Source organism: Podarcis melisellensis (genome assembly GCF_964234715.1).
Source record: "Podarcis melisellensis genome assembly, chromosome: 1".
Classification (NCBI taxonomy): Eukaryota; Metazoa; Chordata; class Lepidosauria; order Squamata; family Lacertidae; genus Podarcis; species Podarcis melisellensis.
In genome coordinates this window covers 28,292,870-28,319,584 of record NC_138528.1, presented here as the reverse complement: position 1 = coordinate 28,319,584, position 26,715 = coordinate 28,292,870, and the positions used below count along the sequence as shown (strand labels likewise).

At 42.4% G+C, this 26,715-nt stretch overlaps 1 protein-coding gene and 2 long non-coding RNA genes across 29 annotated transcripts in view; 2 read left to right on the top strand and 1 right to left on the bottom strand.

The window, feature by feature from the left end:
- Nucleotides 1-26,715, top strand: part of NRXN3 (neurexin 3) — a 1,185,406-nt gene that overhangs the window by 448,479 nt on the left and 710,212 nt on the right. The window lies entirely within an intron of this gene.
- LOC309372897 lies at nt 7,058-9,569 on the bottom strand. Of its 3 annotated transcripts, none has more exons than XR_014169723.1 (3): nt 9,523-9,569; nt 8,217-8,281; nt 7,058-7,259 (listed from the first exon to the last, which is right to left on the bottom strand). It is a non-coding gene; the product is annotated as an uncharacterized lncRNA (long non-coding RNA). The 3 variants fall into 3 exon arrangements; XR_014169724.1 differs by lacking the exon at nt 9,523-9,569 and adding an exon at nt 9,279-9,339; XR_014169725.1 differs by lacking the exon at nt 9,523-9,569 and adding an exon at nt 8,808-9,173.
- The window catches only part of LOC309373213, a 55,260-nt gene continuing 39,982 nt past the window's right edge, over nt 11,438-26,715 (top strand). For both annotated transcript variants that reach the window (XR_014169848.1, XR_014169849.1), the window contains exons 1-2: nt 11,438-12,210; nt 23,632-23,713. This is a non-coding gene — a long non-coding RNA (uncharacterized lncRNA). The remainder of the gene's footprint in view (nt 12,211-23,631; nt 23,714-26,715) is intronic.

Sequence of the window (26,715 nt, the reverse complement as noted above, 5' to 3'; positions counted from 1 at the left end):
GTGTGTGTGTGTGTGTGTGTGTGTGTGTGTGTGTGAGAGAGAGAGAGAGAGAGAGAGAGAGAGAGAGTTTAGAGGAACCCGGGGAAAGTTTTTAAACTCTGAGTAAATAGCAAGGGTCTTTTCTGGCTTCTATTTTTTTTTTTAATGGCATTGGTGCTGGACAAATCTTCTTGAGGAGGTAGTAGTTCCATAGCCAGACCTCCACAGCTAAGAAAAAACCTCCCTTTACTTACTGCCTTCGCCACTGTTGACAAAGGGGGTGGAAATGGTAGATGATTTTCTTTTCCGCCCATGGTGATTGGGCTCCATCACTGAAATCAGCTAAGCAATCCTATGTTGTGTGTACAGATTTCTGCATCAAGCTAGCCAGTGCCCAGTGCAGGCTTGAGTTTGCTGAGCGCTGAGCTATCTGAATTACTTGTTGCTTTGACAGTTTCCCTTTCTTTCTGATACAGTTTGTGTTTTGTAGCTGTAAGAATTCTGTAGAACCCGTACAAGTCATTTAACTTTCAGTCTACCCCTGCCCTGCTCCATCCCTTTTAGGCTACCACGAAGCTGCTTGAAACAGTGGCATTATGTTGGTGACAGCATGTCCACTGCTGAAATGAGCAAAAATAAAGAGTTAATGCATTACGCAAATAGAAGCTGACAAGAGTTCACTCTTTTTAATTATTAGAACAGTTTTGTGTTGAATACAAAGGTCAAAATAATGTGTGTTTTGACACCTGTCCCCTTCACTTGTTTTGGCCTTTGGGTCTAACTTATTGCTCTCACTGTAAGGACTGTCACTTTTTAAATGCCACCTTGCTTCTTGCTTTTCCACACACTTGCAATTTCCCATCTGTGAGCATTTGGATTGTGTTTCTGGTTTGCTGACTGTCGCCTTGCACCCCACTTTTCAAGTTCCCAAGTTAAAATTAGCAGAACCTTTACTGTTGCTGTTTATTTATTTAAAGTTTTAAAGTTTTAATCTTTTCTGATTTGTTTTCTTAAGCTCTAAATTATTTGGCCCTGGTTTACAGAGAAAGGTCACAATCCCTGACAGGGGCAGGGGAAAGTGCATAACTTTTGAAAGTTTTTAGTGCAGCTGACCACCTGGCTGAAGACGCAAGCTAGTTTTCGTTGCCTCTTCAGGCACTCCAGCTGACAGGTGATTAGCTTTGGTAAAAACTTCCAAAATGCCTCCAGATGAGTGCACAATTCTTCCATGCTTTAGCTGCTTTTGGGCTCTCAACAAGATACATTTGTTTGTTTGTCTAGGGATATTCTGATAATGGCCATAGTTATAGGGACAGGTGAAACTTCTAGCCAACTCTTATTGCATTTGGCTATGCTTATCAATCCTGCTAGGGACGTGGGTGGCTCTGTGGTCTAAACCACTGAGCCTAGGGCTTGCCGATCAGAAGGTTGGCGGTTCGAATCCCCGCGACGGGGTGAGCTCCCGTTGTTTGGTCCCTGCTCCTGCCAACCTAGCAGTTCAAAAGCATGTCAAAGTGCAAGTAGATAAATAGGTACCACTCCGGCGGGAAGGTAAACAGTGTTTCTGTGTGCTGCTCTGGTTTGCCAGAAGTGGCTTAGTCATGCTGGCCACATGACCCGGAAGCTGTATGCCAGCTTCCTCGGCCAATAAATTGAGATGAGCGCCACAACCCCAGAGTCGGCAACGACTGGACCTAATGATCAGGGGTCCCTTTACCTTTACTTATCAATCCTGCTCAGATCATTAGGATTTACCTCAGAGTGCTTTTTGTTAAGGTTGAGGTTTTCTAAAGAGAGAAACCATAATCCTCTGTTGCCTGTCCCCCTCACCTGGCCCAAGTTGTTAATAGGCAAGAGTAGTAAGCATCACATATTATTACCAAGTAAATCTCTCAAATTAGAGAACACCTTTTTCACAGTCTTGCTTCTTTAATCTGACCTTATGTATAATTAGTATATTTTGAAACATCTGTAATATACATATTAAATAATAATGCCCTTATTTTATCTGTTCCTAGCAGTATCCACTGGGAACCAAGTTTTGCCATTCAGTATATTATGATATTTGTCTACCAGTGAAGGGATACAAAATATAGAATCTTGCTGTGGCCTCCAGTTGTTGCTAACTCCTACCACCCTCTAACCATTGCCATGATGGTTGGGGCAGATAGGATTTTGAGTCTAACCATAGCTGGAGGACTGCAGATTCTGCATCCTAACTGTCACCAATATCTGACTCCATGATCATGTCCTACAGTATATGCTGGTATACCCATCTTTCTGTTCAAATAGAACAGGGCGTGAAGACCAGGCAGTTGGTGGTCTGCATCTCTCTTCTTCTGAAATAATTGATTGCTTTCACTGAAAAAAGTTGAGATGTTATCTACTGCTCCAGAACACATATGGCATAATCAGTGAATATAATCTGCTGTTATTGTGGCATTAAAAAGTATGTAAGGCTTTAGGAGGCTGAGGCATACTTACTTGGTAGGAAGTCCCATTGGAGATACTGACTACTGAGTTGAAAGAAAGGAAGGAAGGGGGATATTTGTGGTGTTTTGATCCAATCTGTATGGTGAGTCATTTCACACAAAGAGTTTTGTGTCCACACTCTGCATAAATATAGCTATGATGTGGGGTAACAAAGTTGCTTCCATGTGGCAGTTGTGCTATAGTGAGCCATGGACCTAAACTGTTCCATAGAGTGACTTTTTGTCTTGGTTTTTCTCTCCTTCGATACTTGCAACGTGATCGGCTGGAAATCCCAATTGCAATGTTTGTCTACCTTTTGCTTGGCTGTGTCTGTAAGGCCCAAGGGAGTGTATTAGATAGTGGTCTGGAGTTTCCCGGGTTTCTCCGTGCTTGTTTTCCCTTTATGCATTGCCTCCCTGAAGTGCTTTGGATAATAATACATCATTCATGTGTCGCATGATAAATGCTGCTGCACATTTGCATGGACTGATGGCTTGTCATATTATGTAACTTGTTAGTTTGAAGGCACATTGGGTCAGGGAGCATCCAATCTCTTCTGGGAAAGATGGCTCTCTGGGGTGTCAGCTTTTGTTTTGTTTATTAAATGTCCAGCATGTAAAACTGAGTTTTCCATGGTATGCTAGTACTGCTGGCTCTCTTTGGAAGCAGCTTTTGATATTTCTAGGGAAAGGGAAGCGTGGCTGAGTGTCTAAACTGTATTTGCTGACTGTCTTTAAAGGTGTTGACTTACCTATTTATCCAGTGAAGCTGTTCCGTTACGGCAAGGACTTTCACCTGCACAACGAAATTTTGTCTCCCTCCATGCCTCCATATCGCCCATTCTGTTCTAGGATTTCCCCCTCTACCCATCAGAACAGATTTTTTTCTTGGGAGGGGGTGCACAGAAGTATGTGGGCAGATGTGCACAAGTCCTGTTGTGTTGCACTAATAGGACAACAATGGTTGGATACAATCATTTATTTTTAAAGGTGGCAGGAATAGATTTTCTGAGAAACGAATCTAGAGTATTGTTTATTGTGTAGGCTATGGGCTTTATACTGAATACATCTTATCTAGAACTATGGATGAACAAATCTGTTTATTTAGGTTTCTGTCTGTCATTTTTTCAATCTTAAATTCAGTTTGGCACATTCCTGCATTGGTTTGTGGATTTTTAAAGTCTTTTTGAAAAATCATAAACATTTTGAGGTGCATTTCTCTTAAAATATGCATTTTTGTACAGTCATACCTCTTGTTACGTTCGGTTCAGGTTACGTTTTTTCAGGTTGCGTCCCGTGGCGACCCAAAAATACCGTAAAGGATTACTTCTGGGTTTCACCACTCACGCATGTGCAGACGCGCAAAATGACATCATGCCCATGTGCAGAAGCGGCAAATCGTGACCTGCGTGTGTGCAGACGTGGGTTGTGTTCCTTTAGGTTGCGAACGGGGCTCCAGAACGTTCCCAACCAGAGGTAGCACTGTATGCAGTTTGGCCTGATCTCTACTTTTTTTAAAGTCCTTTTAATATAATGTACTTCCGTGTGTTATTTTCATTAATATATGCATTTATGTACACTTCTCCCTTATGTATACTATCCATTTTTGCCAACATTTTTCATGAGATAACTGCAGCGCAAAATTCAGATTAGAGCACATTTTGAAAAACAGCTGTGTTTTGGTTTACATATTGTTTGAGGAAGTGCAAATTAGATAGGTTTGCATTAAAATTCAAATGGAATCGAATTATCCCCTGTTCCAATCTAGGACATAGGGCAACACACAACCTGGAAAGGTTGTGAGCTATGCTTTGTTGCCTTCACAGTTGTCATTTTGTTTGGCTGATGTTCCAGGTTCCCAAGAAAGATGTGAACATTGCGCATTGTGTCTACATACAGTATTAATCGGCACTATTTTTGGTTCACAGTATCCACTGGTACCTCTGCTGATAAAATTAATTGTCCCTGTGAACCATAAAAGGTTTTGGGATCAAAATGACAAGATGAAGTTTATGATGGTCATATGGAACTCTTTGAGATCTGCTAACACAGACAGACCCTTTTAAACCAGGGCTCATCAACGTGGTGCCCTCCACATGTTGCTGTGGAGCTGGTAGAAATTCTAGTCCAACCACATCTGAAGGGTACCACATTGGCTACTCCTGCTTTAAACCAGGTTTGGATGCAACAAATACCAAGCTTCCCCACATTTTTATAGGTTGCCATATGTCCTTTTTTTTCTAGGACACATCCTCTTTTTGAGGGGTAAAATTTCTGTCCAGGTGGAATTTAAAAATTTGCCAAAATGTCTCTGGCTATACTTTCTGGATGAGCCATAGACATAACTGGTGGCTGAAGACTTGGTTTCCTCTTCTCTTCTCCTGCCCCCCTCAGCAATATATCACAGCTTCAGTAGCCTACATATAGTAGGGGTATTTAAAATAAGAGTCATCATAGCATCCTGTTTTTTGTTCTTCAAAATATGGCAACCCTAGTTGGGAGAAACTGAGCTGCCCCCCCCCCCAAATATAGTAAATACCTTGGCTTACCTCCATGTCTACCCCTTAAAAGCCTGCCTTCCCATTCACCAGTGCACTATGACTAAACATGGTTCTTGAGTAATTGGAAATTTGGCAGAAGAACTATTTAAGCTCCCCAACTTCTTTCTATGTAGCTGCAGGATATGTGCTATAGATGTTTAATGCTGAATGTCCAAATATGGCTTATACAAGTCCTATAACTATTAGGGATTTCAGTACATATTTCATGTTTTGCCCTAACACTTCAAATGCTTCTCTTTTTTAAAAGCTATACTTCCATTTCATTTCTTTCTCACACTCTTGTTTCGTCTTCACATTGTGCTTTCACTGGGTGGTACAATTCAAGCTACCATGGGAACGTAAGAAGCTGCCTTATACTGAGTCAAACCATTGATCTGTCTTGTTCAGTATTGTCAACACTGACTGGCAGCAGCTAACTGGGGTTTCAGGCAGTGAGTCTTTTTCAGACCCACCAGGAGATACTAGGAATTAGACTAGGGTCCTTTTGCATGCAGACCATGTGCTTCACCACCAAAGCATGTCCTTCCCTCTCCCACTGCCCTCTCCTTAATATGGGTCTTCAAGATGTGCAGGTAAGTTGGTTTCAATCCGGGTAGTTTGCTGACAGTATACATTGAATGGTTTAACTGCCTTCACCTCTAAGCACCTAAACACCTTTTCCTTGTTCATCTGTACTTTGCTCCACCTTCCTCCCAGTCTGAACCCCATCCTCCAATATGAATGTGAAATGTTTTGACAGTGTTATTTCAGTGTATGGCGGTGGATACTGCTTGTCTGAGGTTATAAATCCTTCCTTGCATTCTCCGGAGAGGCAATCTAGGCGCCGTAAGGGTAAGAAATCTATCTGTGGTCGTCTCCACTCTCACCTTGGGATTTAAAAGCTCTGTTTCTCTTAAACACAACCAGTTTTATAGCTCAACAACACACCACATAGTGGAGAAGGGCATATGGGTAGCTATGTCAATTACAATCGTCTCATCCTTGCAGAGTACTCCTGTGATGCTGTGTGATTTAGATGCCATTATGCATTTCAAAAGGATTGAGAAATTGTTGTTTGTCATTGCTGTTTGTTGCTCACAGCTGGTTTTATGACTGAGTTTTGCTCATAAACAGGTGGTTAGAACATTCCTTCAGCTATGCAATACAGTCTGTGCGGCTCTGAATTAATTTCGCTCTTGTGTTGCATAGCACCAGTGTTTTCATTTTAAAATTGAAAGCAGCAATGTTTCTGGCAGTGCCAAAGCTGCTGGTGTGAATTCAAATGTTGGGGGGGGGGCATATCACTCAGCTAAAACACATCCACCCTGGTTAACAAAAAGAGAAAGAAAAGCATAGTCACTTTTGGATATATGTTGGGTATCCTTCTGCCAATGGTTTTTGTTAAAACAGGTTTCCTACTAATAGGTTGAAAGGTAAGTTATTTCTTTGCTGCTTATGGATCTCTAATTCCAAAGCTGTCTCTTGATTTTGGACCCTGCAGTAGGCAAGCAATGCAGTAGGATTCTAATCTGTTCCACCGGTGCTCATTTTATATCAGGAACCTAAGCAGCATGAAATGCAGCCATCATTTTGCAGTGGAAAGATGCTCCTGAATCAGGTAAGATGGCTCTCCCACACAGGGCGGTTAGTCAGCCTGCCTGGTGCACTGGAAAGAACAGGTAATGCTGCTCTTGTGATTAATATGTGTTGGAAGGAGTTGAATCTGGCCTGTGGGTCCTTCTGAACTCTTTGGTGCATATTCTGGATATATTTTGTACAAGTTAAAGTGAGTTCCATGCTGAATGTTTTCTTTTGGGGATGGTAATTCCATTGATGATGATCATAACAGTTGTTTGCTGACTGATTTCCTTTGTGATGCCAGTTTTTCACTAAAACAACAAAAGGGTTTTTGTGTGGGGGTTTTGTTTTGTTTTGTTTTTTGCACCTTGAAGACTAACATATTTATTGCGCCACAAAGCACATGAAAGCTAATGCCATCATAAATTTGCTAGCCTTTAAGATGCCACAACACTCTTTGCTGGTTATTCAGCAGCAGACTAACATGGCTGCCTCACTGGGAGTTTATTGTGAAGTTCTGGATTGTTTTAAAGGGAAGTCACTAACATAAACAACTACAATAATGATGCAAGGATCTGCACTTATATATATGTTAACTTGGCACTGTAAGCAGAATATTCTTCTCTTTCTGGGGTGTCTGCCCAGGTAAGCAGTGTAGAATTCATTTCAGGTTTTCTAAGAGAAGTTGGTTCTGTAAAAAAAAGGCGGGGGGAAGCATAATCAAGGGAGGAAAAGATTGCTACTTCCAGATCAACAGGGAAGCAAAGTAGCTACTTAAATTTAAGCTCTTGTACAGTAAAGGAGATGTTTTCGCAGCAGTAGGGCATCTAAAATGGACTTCCAGTGTCCTTTTGTACACAGGGTCCACTTTCACAAATGGGCACAACAGTTTTAAGTTGACATTTCTCCTTTCTTTAAATATAGCTCATAGAAAGCGCAAAGTACTGGATGGGGGTATTTATGATTGTCTTGGTAAAAAATGCAAGTTTGACTTTTCCTACTTGATCAAGGGATGTCAGCATGTTATGAAAGTAGCAAATATACCATCTTTACATTGCTGATAATACTCTTATAAGCAAAAGGTTTACAGACATTAAAGTTAGTGTAATAAACATTACCACATAGCATCCGCAAGTAGTTACGAGCAATTCTGTTGAAATTTTCTATAGACAGGAGATTCCCATAGACCCTTTGCTCCAGGGAACACTTATATAAAAGAGCTGGTCTCTTAGTCATGGCTTGTATACTGTCAGTTTGACATAAGGCACCTGCATTGTATCCCCTGACACTGCAATTAAATTAAGTGGTGGGTGGCGCTGTGGTTTAAACCACAGAGCCTAGGACTTGCCGATCAGAAGGTCAGCAGTTTAAATCCCCACGACAGGGTGAGCTCCCATTGCTCGGTCCCTGCTCCTGCCAACCTAGCAGTTCGAAAGCATGTCAAAGTGCAAGTAGATAAATAGGTACCACTCCGGCGGAAAGGTAAACGGTGTTTCCGTGCGCTGCTCTGGTTCACCAGAAGCAGCTTAATCATGCTGGCCACATGACCCGGAAGCTGTAAACCGGCTCCCTTGTCCAGTAAAGTGAGATGAGCGCCGCAACCCCAAAGTCGTCTGTGACTGGACCTAATGGTCAGGGATCCCTTTACCTTTATGTTTTCCCCAAAGAAGTTTTCATGGCACACTGTATACTGCAATCCTCAGATCACCTACTCTGGAGCAGAAACAAAAGCAAGCAAATTAGAGTTAAGTTATCAATAGTTCTGATTGTTCTAATTCATTAATTAGATAGTTCTAATTCATTAATTAAAGCAAATGTTATGTAGTTCTTAGTTTACCATGTTCAGCACCATGAGATATGGTATGGAGCCCTAAATGAGAGTTACTTTAGACTTAAAAGGGAGACTGACACAAGATGAAACAAGCAGGACACAACCACTTCTACTCACATACTTGTTGTCCATTGTGCACTTTTCTTCCGCCCTCATTTATGCATTTGACTTTCCAATTTCAGCATCCTCAAGGGAGTTTACCACAGTAACATCCACACTGACCAGGCTTGCACAACCTGTGGCTCGCTGAGCCAAACATGGCCTACCAAGGGCCACCAGCCTCCCTTCTTGATTAGGGCTGTAAAAACTAAGACGTGATTGCTGTGTCTTAGTAACATTGGTTTGGGAGATCACACGCTTTCTAATCCTGCCCAAGTGAGAAAGTGAGCTGCTGAAAAGCTTGTGCACCTGCTCAGTGAATGTAAACAGGTTCCTCAAGAGTAACTGCTACTATGTCTAAGCAAAGATTTTCAGAGTGGCACCAGCAGCTTTCCTTCCTCTGTCATTTGCTCCCTTCGTTTATTCACCTCATTGGCTCTACTGCGATGAATTGGGGCGAGGATCTTGGCCTGTTGTGGGTCAGACGATGACATGCTAGTATTTGAGTACTTTATTTAAAAACAGTTTCCTTTGGGGGGGGATGCATGCCCATGTTTCCCACCAGCATAGGAGTGGACAGATTTATTTGTTTAAACAAAATGAAAAGGGCGTGTGTGGAATTTCCTGTATAGCATAGGAGACAACTCCTAGGGGCCGAGGAGACTTCACCCCCCCAAAAAAATATTTGAGGGGGCGGGCACTCCCAAAGTTGATGGGCATTGCCATTCAAATGGTGTGCGTGCAGTGCATTATGTGATCAATTTTGCAGGGTGGGCTTACCTGGACCCCCCAATATTTTATTCAAGATGGCACCCCAGGCAATATAGTGGACTCTCGGGTTGTCCTTTGGGCAACATAATCCTTGGGGTTGCCAATATGGCAACCCCGGAAATTTATATTTCCGGGTTTCCATGCGTGCGCAGAAGGGCGCCTCCAGTTATGAAGTTTTTGGGTTGTGGCTGGGCCTCCGGAAAGCATCCCATTCATAACCAGAGGTACCACTGTATAGCAAAACCACACCCACCAACCAAGCTCTTGTTAGATTTCTGTTATGGCACTGTGCAGTTTTTGTGAGGAGAATCAGAACTTACAGGGTTAAACAGTTCTGTGTGCCGTCTCACATTCTGAGGCGTGGTTATGTTCACATACGGGAATCTTTCTCTGTGTGTGAGTTCTCTTTCGGTTTTGACTGAGAGGCGAAGGATGCCTGCTCTTTCGCCGGGCTGATTTACGATGTTTTTCTACGCATTAAAGACTGTTGGAGATAAGCAAGAAGCCTGCATTCAGTCTGATTTATTACCCACACACGGCAACAGTGTCTCCTGCTGCTGAACTCTGCTAGGACTATGCTAAGAGAGCTAATAAGAGCTCAAGTTTTCTATCGGCACGGACGTCCAGTGGCGCAGCAGAAACATGCCGGACGCCATATTCCCTCACAGGTTACAGAGTCACAAGACTCTGTTTACATGCCAGACTGTTGGAAGTCTCATGGGAGATGGGAGACGGATGTTGATGTTATTGGTTTCCTGTTTCTTTGTTCAGTTGTTCACTGACTCTCACAGAGAGCAGATACTTTTCTTTTCTGTCCTGCATAGTTAGAAATAAACGTAGCAATGTAGCACACATTTCTTGGCTCCTTCTGCTGCTTGGATACTCTTCGTAATGGGAGCGTGCCTGAAGCCTCATTAAAGGCTTAGGTCGTTAATCACCGTCGGAGGAGGAGAGCCCGATGGATTCTGAAGTACGAAGTGGAGGAGAGCTATTTCAGCTCGGTCGTATGGAACCTCCGACAGCTCTCTCCTCCACTGCATGAGTACAACAAAGGAGGATAAACTGTGAGCTATGGGGGCAGTCATTTTGGGTGGCCTGCAGAGACTATCCAATATTTGTCATTGGATGGCAGCACCTTTGTGTTTTGCTTGTGGGGGGTTGTACAATTCTGCTAGTGGAAGTAGTTTTCACCGTTGCTTGATAAATTGCCTCTGGAAATCTTAAGCCGAGGTTGGGAACCTCGGGCCCAGGCTTTCCAGGCCTCTCTGGCCCTCAGGAATCTCAGTAGGCCATGCCAGGCTACACCCATCGGTGGCCCTGCTCTGCAGCTGCTTGAGTACTTTTGGCTGGAATGTGTCGCTGAATTGTGATGATGCCTCTTGCTTGCCTGATTGGAGGCTGGGGAGATGTGTGGGGCTTATGACTTGTGTATGGCCTACTTGACAAAAGCAAGTAGGTTGCTCTGCTTGCCTTTGCTACTGGCCATGCTGATCCATGACATCCCCCAGAAGGTTGCCCACAGTGGAATTAGGGAATATTTCCTACCCTGGCCTATTTGCTGCTTTGTATAGCAGACACCTCTTTTCCTTTCTCCTGATATGCAAGTTGGAGAAGGATTGGCTATGCCATCCTTTCTTGCATTACCACTTCACATGACTGACCTTTCAGAACTTAAATCCATTTGAATGCTAACTGGAGACTGTAGTGATGGAGGTTTTCTTTAAGGCCTGTGTAGATTCCTGTAGTGTACAGTATAATAGGTAGTTCTATTACATGGGATACTTTAGTACAGGACATAGCCTCCATGGTGTTATGAAGATGTTATTGGAATACAATTCCCAAAAAGCACAGGGTGTTAGCCAATTCACTTTAATAATGCAGATATGAGTCCGAAGGGGAAAAGAAATCCTGATGAAGCTTTAAACAGGAAAACTGAACAAAAACGGCATAATTTGAGGGGGAGGAAACAGGTTTTGTCATTCTGACTTCAGGCTTTGTGCCTAATGGGAACATTCAACCAAACATACAGAGTGAAGAATCTCCATCAGAACGACACAGCCAATCAGAACACATGCTATCTCACTCTGCCTAGTTGCTAAGTGATCCCCCCCCCACACACACATAGCTGTCTAACCCTGAGAACAGCATTAATCCTGGAGTTATACACTGAACAATCTCTGCTGTTGCATTTCCAAAATAGGGATAGTGGCTGTTGTAGCCCAACAACTTCTGGAGGGGCTACCCCTAGTTTAATGGATGTTTTGTGGTTACTAGCAAATTTCATGTTGTTAAGCTGAATGGAAACAATGGGAGTTTGTTGCCCCTTTAGCAGCATCCTAGACGTCAAAGGGGAGTGGCAGGCTATTTTAGCTTTCTTCCAGTTATTGTCCCTTCTAATTAATGGCCAAAAGCAACCATGAGATCTTACTGAGCTGTCTTCCTTTTTCCATTACTTGCTCCAAGTGAGCCAACATTTGCACTTGCAAAGTAGATATAAAGGTTAGCATGCTGTATTGTACACTAAGCTGCAAAGAGGGACACCCCCTTGAAAGATGTAGGGTATGTTGAAAGATGCCTTGTTTCCCCATCTCCAATATTAGATAAACACTGATTTGGTTGAGACAAAATTACTTTTGTATGTGTTCATATTCATGGATTCAGAAAACACCACCCTTTTTTTATCATGCCTGGTTTTCAGTGCAAATGTATTGTCTCTGCACCCATTGGCCTTATTTGCCAAGACAGTAGATTCCTCTGGCTTGAATGTGGCTGCCTGTGTGGTTTTCTCAATGACATCACAATGCCACATCTGACACAGTGATGTCACAGAAATATATAAACAAAATCACAATGGTCAACCAACCAGTTGGGTTGAAAGGCAGCTTGGGAAATTGAGACCATGGATGGGGTGGAGAAGAAGTAGCAGCTAGATGGACAAAAGGTATTTGAAACAATGGAAGTACTTGTTGACTAACTAGTGCTAGTGAAGAATCATGAAAACTTATACATTGCATAAAGGGTTATTAACTGTGCACTTCTATATTGGATCATGACCTCTAGGAGGAAACATTCAGGTGTGGCGAACTTCTGTGCCCGGTATACTTGAACTTTCCATATAGACTCAGAATACATTTCCTGGCACACTTTACTATTTATAGGGAATTCCTGGCACTGAGGAGGATCTAGTCAAGCGGGGCCAATCTCATCATCTTGATTTTTTTTTAGTGCCCAGTGGCTAGCTCTGATAGAAATGCTTGCAATGCCTTGAAGGGACAAGTAGAGAGAGCAGTTTTTCCAGAAGATTTATTCAAGTTTGATTCTTGCTATCTCTCACAGGGTGCAGCGCTCTTCCTGCCCTCACAATATATTGGATTTTGGTGCACATGAGAGATACACAAAGTTGCGCTCTCTGTATTAAGAAAACCTAAATCAGTGTCCATTTGCTGTTTGTATTCCCTTCTTTAGAACTTAAATCCAGTTGAAGTTGTGTATAAAAATCATAAAATAAATGCTTTGCTTTCTGCCCCTTATGATGATTTTTACAATGGTGGTTCTCTTTAAAACCTATGGGAAATAGATACATCCATAGTACAGTGGTGCCTCGGGTTATGTACTTAATTCATTCCGGAGGTCCGTTCTTAACCTGAAGCACCACTTTAGCTAATGGGGCCTCCTGCTACTGCCGGAGCATGATTTCTGTTCTCATCCTGAAGCAAAATTCTTAACCCGAGGTAATATTTCTCGGTTAGTGGAGTCTGTAACCTGAAGCGTATGTAACCCGAGGTACCACTGTACTGAGTAGTTAGATCCTCTCGTTTTCTCTGTTTTCTGCCATTTTGATACAGTTTGTTGGGAAACTCATGGAGGCCAAATAAAATTAAAATATATGCAGTGAAAGCAAATGCCAGTTCAATTACATTGAGAATTTAGTAAGCTGCCTTATGCCGATTCAGACCATTAGTCCTTATAGCTCAGTATTTTCTATAATGATCGACTGGTGGCAGCTCCCCAGGATATCAGGCAGAGATCTCTCCCCAGTCCTGCCTGGAGACTGAACTTGGGGCTTTCTGTATCTACCATTGAGTTACAGCCCTTTCAACTCTGCTTGGAAATGGTGTCTTCTGTCCTGGAATACCTAATATTCACCTAATGCCAAATGCATAGGAGCTGGGTGTGAAAATGGTTGCACTGGGATGGGTGAAGGACTGTGGCTCAGTTGCAGAGCATGTGTGATGCCTGCCAAAGCCCCAGGTCGAATCCTTTGCATCTCTGGTCAAAAGGAATGCAGTTAATCCTTCAGAATGCACACTTCTCTTAACTTTGCAGTGCAGTTCTCATCTCATAAATGTGTACAAAAATTCACATCTTAGGGAAAAGACATAAATATATCTTATTTAAGAGAAATTAATAGGAAAATGTGTACTTTAAGGAAAATGTGTCCCAAAGTATATGCTTTAGGAAAAGAGGATGCATTCAAAAATGCACATTTTAGAGAAAATATAAATAATTTAAATGTGTTTGGGTTTGTGCAATTTTTTTTAAAGGAGACAGACTGGACTTCTGATTAAATGCATGTAAAGCTGAGACAGACAAAAAACAGAGTGATGCCTTCCTCCCTTCCTAGTAGATGTGTGCACTCTGTGCCTGTTCAAAGGCATTATTTTTTCCATTGCTACTTTTCACACTCCAGGGTTGAGTGCTGGTGTGGAAACAGGTTCTGCAGCTAAGGCCCAGTGAGCTCTGGATCAAATTTATACTTCGTTGTATATTGTCCAGATGCACTCTTGTTCACCACGCCTCTTGTCTAAAAATAGGAACAAACGTATTTTCTGAATGCTAATGTGTGCAATTAGCCTGGAGAGAAAAGGACTTTGTGAGATATGGGTCATTTCATGGAGCATGTTGCACGTACTGCCATTCAAATAATGTATTTGTAGCATCTAATTTTTATGCACTGGGGAGACTTAAGAGAGAGAGAAGAAGAAGATGCAACATGTAAGTCAGATCTTATGGTATCCAGTTAGGAATTTCCTCTTCCTGGAAAGTGGCAGTTATATTACCCTCAGCAAGACTGTGTGTGTTTCATTACTACTCTTTTCATTTTGCAGCAATCCTGGGCCTTTTTATTAAATTTATTTTTAAAAAAGTTAAAACATAAAGGACTCAAAAGGCCACTTTTCTTCTGTGCCCTTTCCTCCCCTCGAGGATAAGGGAATAGAGGGAGAGAAATCCTTCAGAGGCTACAGCAATCAAAATTGCTCTTTGGAAAAGCTTTATAGGTTGAGTTTAAACAAGAGAGGAGGAGGAGGAGGAGGAGGCGGTGTGGGGAGTGGGGTGACTGCTGGGGACACAAAACCCATTTCAAGTCTCCAGCCAGTTGTTAAGGTATAAATATATACATTCATCATGCCAGCTTTGATGTTGAGGCAGGCAGTGTATGGAAGATGGAAGTTATTTAATAGAATAATATTCTGCCTATTATTAACACAGAGACATACACACAGCCAATTTCGTTGTTCTCTCAGTAGCAGTCTACCAAAGAACTAATTCACAATCTGTAATCCCTTCATGTTTCCCATGGTAGGAGAGAGTACAGTGGTACCTCGGGTTACATACGCTTCAGGTTACAGACTCCACTAACTGAGAAATAGTACCTCGGGTTAAGAACTTTGCTTCAGGATGATAACAGAATTCGTGCTCCGGCAGTGCAGCAGCAGCAGGAGGCCCCATTAGCTAAAGTGGTGCTTCAGGTTAAGAACAGTTTCAGGTTAAGAACGGACCTCCAGAACGAATTAAGTACTTAACCCGAGGTACCACTGTAGTGTGGGGTGGCAGGGAGCAAGAAATCCTTCCTTTTGGAGACTCTTAAGAGCTCCTCAACTACAGTTACCTGTAGTTGTCACATCCAGGGTCTATGCATGTGGGTTAGAAAAACAGCCCCTGGTTGTGAATTGTGGTGCACAACATCATCTCAGTTTTCTAGTGAGTGCTACATTTTCATACCTAGGGTGAGAGGCTTCACTAACTTCCGCTAATCCATCTTCCTGCCTCTAGTTTAAATTTTTGATCCTTTGATCATCTAGGACAGGGGTCAGCAAACTTTTTCAGCAGGGGGCCGGTCCACTGTCCCTCAGGCCTTGTGGGGGGCCGGACTATATTTTGGAAAAAAATAATGAATGAATTCCTATGCCCCACAAATAACCCAGAGATTCATTTTAAATAAAAGGACACATTCCACTCATGTAAAAACACACTGATTCCCGGACCATCTGCGGGCCGGATTGAGAAGGCGATTGGGCCGGATCTGGCCCCCGGGCCTTAGTTTGCCTACCCATGATCTAGGAGGCAGGTGGGAAAAGCTCAGTAAACCTCAACTGGCTTTTTGACCTGTTAGCTGTAGACAAAGATGGCCTGGGTTCTGGATCTTTCTCCTCCCTTTTGAGACCCAGAGCCTTTCTGGCTCATAAGAACATAAGAAGATCCTTCTGGATCAGGCCAATGGCCCATCTAGTCAAGCATTCTGTTCTCACAGTGGCCCACCAGATGCCTGTGGGAAGCCCACAAACAGGACCAGAGTTCAACAGCACTACTCCCCCGCTTCTGCAGTTTCCAGCAAATGGCAGTCGGAAGCACACTGTCACCGGCAGTGGAGATAAAACATAGCCATCTGGGTCAGCAACCCATTCTGAGAACCAGATCACTTGCAACCAATCTCTGTGCCATGTTATTTTACACCCAGAATATGAATTCATGAACTTACCGCATTCTGCTTCCATTTGCTCACTCTTCCTCTATAGCCCATTTTCCTGGCACCCGACTTTCACACAATTCACCTGCTCCATATTTATGCACACACACACACACACACACACACACACACACACACACACACAGAGTGATACCTCGGGTTAAGAACTTAATTCGTTCTGGAGGTCCATTCTTAACCTGAAACTGTTCTTAAGCTGAAGTACCACTTTAGCTAATGGGGCCTCCTGCTGCCGTGCCGCCAGAGCACGATTTCTGTTCTCATCCTGAAGCAAAGTTCTTAACCTAAGGTACTATTTCTCGGTTAGCCAAGTCTGTAACCTGAAGCATATATAACCCAAGGTACCTCTCTCTCTCTCTCTCTCTCTCTCTCTCTCTCTCTCTCTCTCTCTCTCTCTCTCTCTCTGTATATATTCAGAAAAAGCCATCCCCATCTCGTACACTTTTTGCCCCTAAGTCAATTCCAGAGCATATTTTGGCTGGCCCTACTTAACTATTGTAGCCAGGATCACACTCCCCTCAAGGAGTGTGTCTTGTCCCTGACCTCATGTGATGCTCAGAGGCAGTTGTATATACCCACTGCAGTATTTATGAGCAGATAACCACATGGCACAATGACAATGAAAGTTTCCACACCAGCAACTATCACTAGCAGTTCAGTGTTCTTCAGGAAAGGGCCATAAATGACTGAGTAGGCCCACTCTCAGTTCTTTGGCCTGATGAGTAATAAGCCAAACCAAACAATTTCAACAATGTCAACTTTACCTCAGGAGATAGGGTATCCTGCACCCAGCTGCCACCAGAAGGAGGGCCGTTTCTCAAGTCAAGGATTTGTGGACTTCACCTGGGGAAGGAATAACAAAGAGGACCTCCCTGGCAGACCTTAAAATTCAGGCATAAGCAGACTAGGGAGAGGAATTCCTTCAAAAACCTGGCTCTAAGTTACTGACAGCTTTGTTCATAGGCACTCAGATCTCTAGCAGTTGGGCACCCAATGCAAGCTCTTCAAAACTGGTATTATGTGGTGGGGTAACCTATTTTTATACTGTGAATAAGCATATTAGGTTTTCTTAAAGGTTTTAATGCTATTATTGGCATTTTATTGGCTAATTTTATTGCGTAACCCACCCTGATACTGCCTGGTGATGAAGGACTGGGTGGAAATTGTTTAAAGATGTAAGAAAAATAAATATTCCAAGAAAATACCATTTAAAACACATCAGCATGAGTACAACTCATGACAGAACATTTGGGAGTGATGGGCAAACTCCTCACAACTGTGATTGTGACTGTACATCCCCAACACACACACACACAACTTAGTTGGTGGCAAAAACCTCTATGTGATGCCTCCATGCCATCTGAAATGGCAGCACCCCTGAGACTCCTAGGGGCCCTGGACAAATATGTGCCTAGGAACTCAGTAGGGATGTCAGACACCCTGGAAACTGATACCACATGAGTATGCTCAACAGTGTTTCCATAATAGCAGCCTAGAAGCAAGGAGTTCTGGGCCATATACTTTCCAGGGCACCTGATGACAACTGTAGGGAATACTCAGAAACCCTTGACTAAGTCATGTCTTTGGGTTCCCTGCCTGCGTTCCCTGAGCATATTTAGAAGCTTGGTTTACATTCCGAGCATTTGTGGGAGTTGGGAGAGGACACCTTATTTGTAATGTATGAAAGCACTGTGAACCGGAGAGATTAGCATTATGAGCCAGGTAAATGCATTAGAAACGTCACTAGAATCTGGCCCTCAGAGCTGTAAAACACTGTTCTTTTCCATCCAGTATTGGAATCTTCACTTATCACAATCACTGGGGGACCTGCAAAATGAAATGCCAGAGTAGAACTTTTTCATTCTCTGCTGTGGTGGCAACTGCAGTGGAGTTTCATGCTCTGGTGCGCTGTTTCTGCTACTCCCCAATATTGCTACACCTTATTGAGGAGATTTCACCCCTCCCATATCTAAGAATCTGCTGATGTTCTCTGCTGATTCTTCAAAGAGGAGGGGCGGTTTCTGCTCTCTACTTATTCCGCTCCAGCCTCACATGAAAGTGTCGGGGGGGGGAAGGGGGACTGAGTGTTAGAGAGAGATTGTGTGTATAGATAAGGTTGCTGCTAATAGCAGCTGCAGACACTCAGTGCAGTTCAGCATTTTTCGTTTAGACCTCATTTAGCTCTGTACATAGTTGTATATTATAGTTGTAGATAGAATAAAGAAGATATTCTACAGAGCTGCTCTCCGAGTCGTTTATGCTGTGCTATACTCTGCTATACTCTGCTGTGCGACAACTGTCTTCTTGTTGGAGTGAATCTGGTGCTCACAACTCTAAGCTGTGAGTCCACAGCACTTTGACCAGTTCCTGTGCAGAAGGTGGTCTCTGGAAGTGCTACCCAGCTCGCCTAGCCCAGTGGGGGCTGAAGTGTGTGAGTCCAGTTGGTGGCACTGGCTCAGGGGCAATGCTGACACTTAGTAGTCCTTCCATGGAATGCTCATCCCTCTGTCTTACCCCTATTCTAATCCCCACCCGCGCTGCAGAGAAGTGGTAACATAGGATTTGACTGTGTGATCTTGGAGCTAAAGGTGAGCGTTTCTCCACTACAAGTGAGAAGCACTTATGCAGCTGCTGCATGGTTATCAGCCATTGGAATGCACCTAAGATCACACTTAAGGTTCATTGTACGGGAGTGGAAAAAAGCACAACTTGTTAACCTTAGGAGGTCCAGCATCTTGTGCTATACTGCCATTTTCTGATCCAACATGTCATCTTCCCTCCATACTTTGGGGTGTGTGTGTGTGTCTTTTCATAATTTTTTTTTTGAATGACCCATTTTGTAAGTATTCAGCATGATCTTTAATGCTTTACACAGTGAAAGTGATTGATACCTTTGAGTTCCTTACTGTCATCCTTTGAAAGCCATGAGAGAGCATTAAAGAGAACACGAGTTTCTCCTTCCAGCAGGGGTTCTTGTTATTCCTTTGTATGTGTATGTCTTTTGTGCATTCAGGCTGAAAGTCAGAGATGTGAACTTTTGAAAAGTTGTTTCATAATAACAAAAGCCCCCATCCCTACTGAGTGGCTCAGTGATGTTCGCCTGCTGCGAATATATGTCTTTTGATTTGCTTTTTCACTCAGTAGTTGTGCTTCTTTCTTTGCAGCTCAGATTTATGTCCTAGAATGTACTCTAGTCTTTCAAGATTCCACATGTTTCTTTACCCCTTACCCTTAGGGGAAGCTGAAGTGGACTCACTTTTTTATTTTATTTCTCGTGGCCTCTTCTTCTGTACTCTTGCTACTTTGAAGGAAGTCAGAGTTGCTGAACAAATTCAGTATCTGTCTTTCTAACACTATGGAGTGGCATGGGGGTAATGTTGAAGGCAGGAGCAAATCATGAGATCCCCTCATAATCCTAAATCCACAGCCATATCCTGCAAGAAGAATGCTCTCAAAGATGACACAGAAAGTTCAGTTGGTCCTGGCTGAGGTTCCATTAAGATATAACCCCCTTTTTTAAAGCAGCTCCACTATGGATAATACATTCATAGATGCACAGGAAACTGAGGTAGTACTATATAGAAACCTGCTAAAGGGCAGGAAACTCCAAGAAGGAAGTAACTAGAGGGAAAGACTTATGGTTGTCTCTAGACTAATGTACAGAGAGTGGGAAACAAGCAAGACAATTTTAAGCTCTTAACACAGAATGGCAAATATGACCTAATAGGCATTACTGTAATTGGATGGGATGAGACTCATGACTGGAATGTAGAAATTGAGGGGGTATAACCTGTTCAAAAGGAATAGACCAAACAGGAAGGGGGGGAGGAGTAGCATTATATGTAAAGGATGTGTACACTTGCAACCTGGAGCATGGAAGGCAGATTAAGAGTATATGGGTAAAAATTGTAGGAGAGGGAAACAACAGTGACCTTAATGTAGGTGTCTGCTATAGACCTTCAAGCCAAACTGAAGACTTGGATAATATCTTCCTAGAGCAGATTACTAAATATTCAAAAAGGGAGAGATATAGTAGTCATGGAAGACTTCAACTATCCCAACATCCATTGGACCTCAAACTCTGCCAAGAATGAAAATCCAACAAATTCCTCAGTTGCCTCGCTGACAATTTCATTTCCCAGAAGGTAGAGGAAGCAACAAGGAGATCTATCTTGGACCTGGTCCTCACCAATAGGAATTGATGAAGTACTGGGAACCTTAGGAGGAAGCGATCATGTTCTCTTGGGTTTCATGATACAGATGCAAGGGAAAGCTGAGTGTCATCAGATATGCACTTGGGACTTTAAGAAAGATGATTTCAAAAAGCTTAAAGAACTACTGGGTTGAGATCCCATAGTCAGGAATACTCAAAGAGAAGGGAGTCCAAGATGGATGGGAGTTTCTTAAAGGTGAAATATTAAGGACTTAAATGCAGACAATTCCCACAAGAAAGAAAAGTGGGAGGCATCTAAAGAAACTGGTGTGGCTGCGTAAGGAGCTTAAAGATGATCTGAAAGTTAAGAAAGGCATGTATAAGAAATGGAAGAAAGGGGAAATCACAAAGGAAGAATCTACATGAGTAACCAACAGTTGCATGGAGGAGGTCAGGCGGGCCTAAGGTCAGAATGAGCTCAGACTTTGAGAGAGGTTAATAATAATAATAATAATAATAATAATAATAATGGAACACCTAGCTACTTTAAATGAATTCAGATTTCCAGGGCCTGAAGAACTGCATCCAAGGATACTAAAGGAGCTTGTGGATGTAATCTCACAGCCTCTGTCCAAAATCTTTGAGAACTATTGGAGAACAGGTGAGGTCCCTGCAGACTGGAGGCAAGCAAATGTTGTCGTCATCTTCAAAAGTGGAAAAAAGAGGACCCACTGACTGGTGAGCTTGGCATTGATACCAGGAAAGGTCCTAGAACAGATAATTAAACAGTTGGTCTGTGAGCACTTAGAAAAGGATGCTATGATTACTAAGACCCAGCATGGGTTTCTCAATAACAGCTCATGCCAGGTGAATCTCATTTCTTTTTTTGACAGTTGCAAGCTTGGGGGATCAGGGGGGGAGCTGTGAATGTAAGATTGCAAGGATCAAAGAGTTGAAAGGGACCACAAGTGTCTAGTCCAACCCCCTGCAATGCAGTGATCTTTTGCCCAAGGTGGGGCTTGAACCACTGACCCTTAAACTAAGAGTCTTATGCTATACTGACTGAGCTTTCCTAGACATCCACATAGTCTATATTTCAGTAAAGCTTTTGACACAGTCTCCCATGGCATTCTTGTGAGGAAACTGGTAAAGTGTGGACTGAATGAGGTAACTGTTAATTGGATTTGTAGCTGATTGACTGACAAAACCCAAAGAGTACTCACTAATGGTTCCTCATCATCTTGGGGAAAAGTAGCAAGTGGGGTGCTGAAGGATTCTGTCTTGAGCCCGCTGTTGTTCAACATCATTATAAATGACTTGGATGAAGGAATTGAGGGGATGCTCATCAAATTTGCAGATGGCACCAAACTGGGAGGGGTAACTAATGCCACAGAAGACAGAACTGGGATTCAAGATGCCTTTAACAGATTAGAGAACTGGGCCCAAAATGCATTTCAGTAGGGGCAAATGTTAGGTTCTGCACTTGGTCAAGAAAAACTAGCTGCACAAATATAAAATGGGGGGACACCTGGCTTACTAGTAGGGTCTAGGGGTCTTGGTGGACCACTAGCTTAATATGAGTCAACAGTGTGAGGCAGCAGCAAAAAAAGCTAGTGCTAATCTAGGCTGCATCAACAGAAGTATAGTGTCTAGATCAAGGGAAGTAATAGTACCACCCTATTCTGCCTTGGTCAGACCACACCTGGAATTCTGTGTCCAGATCTGGGCATCACAGTTTAAGAAGGATGCTGACAAGCTGGGATGTGTGCAGAGGAAGGCAAGTTTCTGGAAACCAAGCCTTATGTATAATGGTTGAATGAGCTGGGTGTGTTTAGCCTGGAAAAGAAGAGACAGAGAAGAAATATGATAGCTATCTTCTACTATCTGAAGGGCTGTCACATGGAAGATAGAACAAGCTTGGTTTTTTGCTGCTCTGGGGGGTAGGATTCGAACCACTGTCTTCAAGTTATAAGAAAAGAGATTCCAACTAAACACCAGGAAGACCTTTGTGATGGAAAGAGCTGTTTGACAGTGGAAAGGTCTTCCTTGGGAGGTCGTGGTATCTCCTTCCTTGAAAGGTTTTAAGCAGAGGTTGAATGGCCATCTGCCATGGATGCTTTAGTTGAGATTCCTACATTGCAGGGGGTTGGACTGGATGACCCTCGGGGTCCTACTATCTCTACTTGGTGATTCTATGGTTGCCAGTAGATTTCTAGGGCAAATTTAAGGTGTTCGCATTAGTGTTTAAAGGTCTAAATGACTCAGGCCCCAAATACCTGAAAGATTGTCTCTTTCCCTACACAACCTCTTGGGTGCTGAGATTGTCATAGGGAATCATTTTGGTAGTTCCTCCACCTTCAGATGTTGGTGGTGGCCCAGTATAGGGCTTTATCTGTAGTGACCTCTAAGCTGTGAAACTCCCCTCAGAGGTGTATCTGGCACCTTCATTATACAACTTCTGGAAAATGCTGAAGATGCACCTTTGCACACTGGCTTTTTGATATTTTGAGGATCCACCTTGTTTTTGTGTTTATAACTTCTTTTAAAGTGTTTTTAATACTGTGTTTTAATATTGTGACCCGCCTCTGGGGACCTTAGGGTGATGGGTAGGTAATCAGTAAAGATTCCAAACTTGCAGACAGCTGACTAAAGACATTTTACTACAACAGTGAGGGAAGAATAATAGTATTTCAAGAAGGAGTCCTGTGGCACTATAAATAGTGCATAATGACCTGGATGTAAGTAGCACTAAACTCAGCTGTGCTTGCTTCTGTGGGTTAAACCTGCAAAACATGTTGAGCTTTAACAAAAGCTCTTTACTATTGTGAAATGTAGCCTTAAGCTTTTAATTAGAGATGCAAACAATCCTGCAAACAAGTGCTGCCATTTATCTTGCTAGTGTGAAGTAAAGGACTTGAAAGTCTCTCTTTCACTTCATTCAATGTGGAAAAAATGGTGTGTCAGTTATTCCTAGCACTACTTCTGATGGTGTCATCAGTCTTGCTCTGGAGAAAGTCCTGGGGCCGCATTCCCCTCCCCCCCACTTGTATTATACAATACAGTGGTACCTCGGGTTACATACGGTTCAGGTTACAGACTCCACCAACCCAGAAATAGTACTTTGGGTTAAGAACTTTGCTTCAGGATGAGAACAGAAATTGCATGGTGGCGGCGGGAGGCCCCATTAGCTAAAGTGGTGCTTCAGGTTAAGAACAGTTTCAGGTTAACCTCTGGAACGAATTAAGCACATAGCCAGAGGTACCACTGTACTTTCTGATAGGAGCAGAAGATTCTCGATTCTATGCTTCTTGCAAGGTTCAAGGCAATCATGTTTCCACATTAATTTATATGTTTCCACAGCATATAAATTCACTGGCAGAAATTATGCTATTAAAATGCTTACTTCCTAAAACACCATCTCCTTTCCCCTCTTCATGCTGAAGTTTGAACATGCTGATTTTCGTCCCTACAAAGTCTTGAAGAAATAGAGATCCAAGCAAGGAAATTGTGGTTTCAGAAAGCAAGGTCAGTGGATGAGATTTTCAGTATCACAGGGAACAAATTTAAGGTTGAATCACTCAAAAAGTTAGAAAGCAAATGTTATCAGGTGCTACCCTTCTGTATATTGTGAGAAAGGGTGCTATTTATTGACACTAGTTTCTTCAAACATGTGTCTACCTCTCTGGAACTCTCTCTCTCAAAACGTCATTCTAAATTTATGTTTTAAGAACATATGGTGCAACTTAATAAAACTGAAGAAGAACAAAGCAACCTAAATAGCTGTGTCTATAAATCTAGCTGAGTTGTGTTGCTTCTGTAAAGCATGTTTTTAATAACCTTCTAATGTTTAGTGAATCAAATCTGGCAGATAATGAGCACCATCTAGTGATGCTGTACCTTGCCTAATCTGTGCAGAATGACAGGCTGATCTACATGTGGCAAATGTGGTTGGCTGCTGTTCAGCTGCTTATTTCAAAATACATCTCTAAGTAGGCATCAAGGTGACATTTCACAGGAGGAAAATGTCGGCACTAATTAATTGTTGATGTGAAGTTATTAGTCACTCCAGTGCAGTTGCTCTCCTTACAGATTATTTTGTTTTCTATATTTAATATGGCACTTTTAAAAGCCACAATGTTCTGAAGAACTTGGCATTCCAAATATATTAGCTCTGTATGTAATAACAGTGTTTGTGGGCCACTTCTAACACATATGATTGAAGTAGTCATGCATTGCTATTGTGATGGAAATGCACAAAATTGATATGGAGCTCAAAGGAAGGGCAAACAAGTGGAAATTTATAGGTGACATTAGAGCTAGTGAGAAGCAATGATGCAATCCTAAAAAACACAAACCCATGACATTGACTTAGTATTTAAAAAGGAACTGGTTTTTATAAAATAGCTCTTTCCCCCTCCCACCTGAAAATTTGATTCACTGGTTCTTTAGAACATTTGCTTGGGTTCAGTTGGATTTATGTTCAGTCCCCAATTAAAATAATCACATGTAGCAAAACTGGAATGATACCTGCTTAACACACTGGAGAGTTGTAGACTCACAGTAGACCAGCCTTTGCCTGCCAGCCTGATCCTCTGACATGTTTTGACCTCAATGTTTTGATCACAACATTGACCACAAGCATGGTCAATGAGCAGGGATGAGAGGAGAGACAGTTCTACAGCATCTGGAAGACACCCAAATGGGGAAGACTGCAGTAGATAATAGTTGGCCAATAATACACTCAGTACAAAGCAGCTTTGCGCACTCTGTGTTAATGGCTGTGTACTCCGAATGTCATAATTTTATCTGTACCCAAAGTAATTCCTTATCTTCTGATGGATCCTTTGCCATCCAAGTAGGAGGATAGAAGTATTATCAATGAATTCTATTTCAAAGAAGAGTTCAATAAACAGTGTGAACTTTAAAATCCATGGAGCTGGTCTTGGGTTTGTTTTTTACTATGGTTGTTAGCTTTCATCCACAGCTAACCTCTCAACCAGTGGGCTTGTCTACCTGTCATTATTGCATCATTGATGGCATTATTGCATCACTGGTTGTCTTAAAACTTAGAGACAAGTTAGCAGGCACTGTTAATCAGTGTAGCAGCAGTTTGCCCTCAGCTCCCCTTCCCTCCTGCCTTTTATCTGCTGAGCACAATTGTGCTCAAGCATTGGAAATAGTCATCTTACTGTTTCAGCTGTTCTAAGAATAAGCAGGAGGAACCATCTTAATCTGTAGCTGCCCACATGATCAGCATTCATTTCCCAGCATGTAGGTAGGTGATTAATATTAATCTGTCTAGTCAAAGATTGTAGACAGCTTGGGAAGGATCCTCTCTTCACGAGTATAATACATTCTTTGTGCATTGTATCAATGACTTTGTCTTTATTTAAGGAATGTGGGGCAGGTGTGTAGGAGATTACAGCACAGGGGCCCAACTACATTTTATGCAGGAAATCTGTGGTTAATCTCCTGACCACAACAACAACAACAACTCCCTCCCCAATACAGCTATGAGGGGCAGCTGCCAGTTTGTTTGTAGAAGAAGTTGTTCAACCATTTCCTGTGTATTGATTACAGATCAGAATCGCATCCCCAAAGCTGTTTTAACTACCTACCCTGCCCATTGTGGGCAGAGAAATGGATCGGGAATACAGTACGGGAGGGAAAGATTAAATACTCCATCACTACCACAGCTCTGAACAGGTCTCCAGTGTCCACATTTAAGAAATATTCATGGACCTTCTTCATAATGTGATGGTTGGCCTATGACCTGGCACATTTCCTGCTTTTTTGAAGAAAGGCATTTACATTTTCATCACCCTCTAGCATTTTCTCTAGTACCTAGCACTCTGATTTTGTTTGCCATCATATCCCTGGTATCAGTAGGAATATTATGAAAAATTTATTTCCTCCTTAAACTACTGATTGTTCTGGTGTGGAACCCAGCCAGGACCCTGTTTTCCAACTCTAATATTTGTGGTTTTACTCAACAGGGTTGTTGTTATTGTTTTGCACATTAACCCACCCCCAATTACGCTCTGTTTTGTTTTATTTACAATTCTTCATAGAGGGTTGTTCCACTCTCTTGATCTTTTTCATTTCCCTTTTCTGAACCTTTTTTGAAATCTAAATTCTTTTTGATAAGAGTATTCCAAATGAAGCTGCATGATACATTTGTATAATAGCATTATGATACTAGCAGTTTTATTTTTAATTCCTTTCCTAATGATCTGTAGCATGGAAGTCACCTTTTTCTTCATCAAGCTATCCACTACAACTGCAAGGTCTTGTACCTGGTCAGTCGCTTCTAGTTCAGACCCCGTGAGCACATATGGGGAAGCAAGATAGTTTTGCACCAACATGCTTCAGTCTACACTTGTTTCCATTGAATTTTGTTTACCATTTTACCACTGATTCTCTCAGTTTTGAGATGTCCCACTGAGTTCAGGTGGACATACATTTAGGTAAGTGGGTATTGGATTGCAGCCCCTGCAGTAGTAGCAATGCTCCTACAATACTCTGGA